Below are 3,732 nucleotides of genomic sequence, written 5' to 3'. Positions count from 1 at the left end.
AAACCATGTACTGAGTGGACAAGTTTCAATTTCCGTAAACGAAATTTATACCAGAAACTGCTACATTTTGCAAAAAATGTTCAAATGGCCAAATTTGAAAACTTTCAATCCGGGGTGCAGTTGATCATCCAAAGCATCAAAGCATTCCAAGATCGGAAATTTATTACGACTTAAATATTAACGCGCACTGAAATGGTAAAATTTAGCAATAGCCAGAGCGTTAATGATTAATCATAAATTTAATCATGATTAATGATTAATGATTAAGATTAATCAAAATCATTAATCCTAATCACAATAAAATCTTATTTAATCATTAATCTTAATCACACTGTTTTTGCAATCTAATCATTAATCAGTAATCATAATCATAAGAAAAAATATTAATCAATCATTAATCATTCATTACCAAAAATAATTCATCATATAAAATTTATGATCCAATTTAAATTGGTTCAAATGCTGTTCTAAATAATATAATTTATGATTCTTTTTTCAAAAATCTCCCGGACATAGTTACCTTTTACTTTCGAAACTTCAAAAACATGTTAAACAATAAAAATATTTTAATCATTTCCAGTTTTTTGTGATTGATTAATCATGATTAATCATGATTTTTAATCAATGAGCCATTTGAATCATTAATCATAATCACAGATAAAACCAATTTTAATCATTAATCATAATCTTTAATCATCCTAAAAATCAAATTAATCATTAATCATAATCAATAATCACCAAAATTGGAATTTTGATCACCAATGATTAATCATGATTAAAATTATTGTTAATCATGAACGCTCTGGCAATAGCCAATATCTCACAGAAATAATATTAGAAACTATCAAAGTCTTTGATAACAGAGAGATGTTCCTTCTTTTTTCATCTGCATAAAAAACTATTGAAAAATATCCATAGGATTGCAAGTTATTCAACTAAAACCGAAATTTTTATTGCTTCACTCATACAAAGTGTTTGGCAATTTTGATGAAGTTTATTGCTAATTTCTAATTTTTAATTGAGCGATAATATAGCTGCCAATTTATTACTACTTACTTACTTTCAATCCTGGGCATCCACGGTGGTGAAGAGGGCCGAATTGAAAGATTCCCATATACTGGGCGATTGCCAGCCATCGCCTTGACCTGTGGCCAGGTCAAATTTCTGTCGACTTGCTTGATTTCGTTGTTGAGGCTGCGCCGCCATGAGCCTCTGGGTCTGCCTTTGCTGCGATTTCCTGATGCTGAGTTCCAGTCTAACGCTTGTTTGCAGATTTCGATTCCGCCCCTGCGTAGAGTGTTTTCGCTTTCGCTCCCGAATTTCTGTCGCTATCGGCTTTTGATGACATCGACGATGGAGGTCAACGTTGGAGATCCAATAGTGAGGCCACTAGCGTTGGGCAATTTTAAATCGATGTTCGATTAATCGATTTTTCGAATCGAGTTTGACGCCCAACAAAATCGACAGAAGCGATTTTTTACATTCGATTTTCTTTCGATTCATAAATATTAAATTTTAATTTATCTTCAGAATGAATTGTCTCAACGTCCGACACAGGGTCGTAAAATCATTGGCGTAGCTAGGATTTTTTCTGGAGGGAGCCCAGGGAGGGGGATGGGGTGTTCAGACTTGAGATTTTAAGCGACATGGGTGTCCGATATGTGGATATGCAAATAGGCATTGCAGTTTTGAGGAATCAAAATTATTGTTTTAGATTTGTTTCTAGTTTCGTAATCTATACATGCGTATAAACAATTCCTTCAGGAATTTTTACATAGCTTGCTGCAGTGATTTCATCTTTAATTATCCCAGAGATTTGTCCTGGAATATCTTTAAAGGTTCCTCCAGTGATTGTTTAAGAGGTTTCTTTCGGGAATTTCTCCAGAGATTCTTCAAGGTATTTCTGCAGATATTCCATCAGAGATTTCATCAAGGATTTCTACATCCAGTTCTATCGCAGCTGCCGTCGGATACAGTCGACAGCAAATGTGCGCTTTGCCGCTCGTTTTTTATTTGCCATCACATTGTGCTGTATAGGCAATCGGTACCGTGCTTTGTTTCCCGGTCGTTCACCGTTGGTACGTTCTGTGCTATCGAGATGTGCGAGCTAATTAACACTGCACAATTTCGTTTCCCGCCGGGTAGCCCTCGACCGTCATGGGCGGAGATAGCGATTTTTCTAAAATCGTTGGAGACGGATTTGCTGCTAATCGAAACAGCTTACAAGACAGGGAAGGATCGTTCGCTGTTTTTGAAGTTCTCGACTATGGATGCGATGATGGAATGTTTGAGAAACAACCCGCAACCTAGGAAGTTTGTTTACTCAAATGGAGTGACAGTGGAGGTGCGTATGTGCATCGCTGGGGCAAACATACAGTTCGTTCGAGTTTTTGATTTGCCGCCGGAGCTGAGCGATAAGTGTCTGTCGTCGGTACTAGGAAAATACGGGAAAGTGGAACAAGTGGTCCGCGAAAAATTTCCCGCGGACTCGGGGCTTGGACACATCTTCAACGGCGTACGTGGCGTACACATCGATGTGGAGGGCGAAATACCACCAGAAATTGATGTTGGAAAGTGGAAAGGGCGCATTTTTTACGATGGCCTAAAAGATGTTTGCTTTTTCTGTCGAGCGGTAGGCCACCGCAGGGATACCTGTCCCCAACGCAAGACTCGGAAACAGCAGGCGAAGAAACCAGATCAGGAACCCCTTTCATATGCTGCTGTGGTTTCAACGGAAGACGCGATTTCATCAGTTCACAAAACATCGGACGTAGAAATAATTGAAGTTCTGGAAGACAACGATCAGCCGCCGAATGAGCTAGATGAAGAAGTGGGAGAAATGGTCGTTCGTGAATGTGAAGCTGGGTCGGAAGATGAATGGCGCCCGATGACACAGAAGGAAAAGTTGGAGGAGGTGGCGAAGGCTATCAAAGAAGTGATGGGAAACCCGACGGCCGATCAACGTAGAGCTCAGTTTGCTGCATCCGGCTCGAGCTCAGGTTCCGGCCCACGTGTCAAGAAGAAATGTGCTCAAAGAACCTTTTATTAGATTTTTTCAATTGTATTTTAGAATAAAAAATATTCTTTAAGACTATCGGCTCCGTAAAGTTTTTGTAAAACATATGAGCCTTAAATAAACGAGCTAGAAAAAAAGGATTTCTACATATATTCCATCCAGAATTCCATCCAAGTATTCTTTCAATAATTCGTCCAGAAATTACTGCAGACAAGGATTTCTTCAAATTTTTATCCTGAGATTCCTATAGAAATTCGTTAAGAAAGTTCTCGTGAGATTCCCTAAGGAATTCCTCATAGGATTGCTTCCGGGATTCATCATGGGGTTTCTTTTTCAAATTTCTCAAAGATTCCTCCAGGGATTGCCCCGGGAATTCCTTCCGTGATTTTTTCAGGAACAAATTCTAGTATTATTTTGAAAATGCCTCCGAGAACTTTCAGGAATTGCCTCCGAGAACCTTTTGGAATTCCTCCTGGAACTCTTCCTGACACTCCTCCAGGAATTAATTAATCTAAGACTTCCTCCAGGAACTGTTTAGAGATTCCTCTTGGGATTGCTTTCAAGCTTCCTCCTGGGGTTTCGTCAGGAACTGCTACAGAGATTGCTCCCAAAGTGGCTCTGCGTACTTATTTTGGAATTCCTTCAGAATTTCCTTTGGAATTTCAGCGATTTCTTCAGAAATTCCTCTTAGAATTCCCTCAGAATTTGATCCTTCA

This window comes from Aedes albopictus, chromosome 2 (assembly GCF_035046485.1).
Source record: "Aedes albopictus strain Foshan chromosome 2, AalbF5, whole genome shotgun sequence".
Classification (NCBI taxonomy): domain Eukaryota; kingdom Metazoa; phylum Arthropoda; class Insecta; order Diptera; family Culicidae; genus Aedes; species Aedes albopictus.
Note: the sequence above shows the minus strand (reverse complement) of the source record.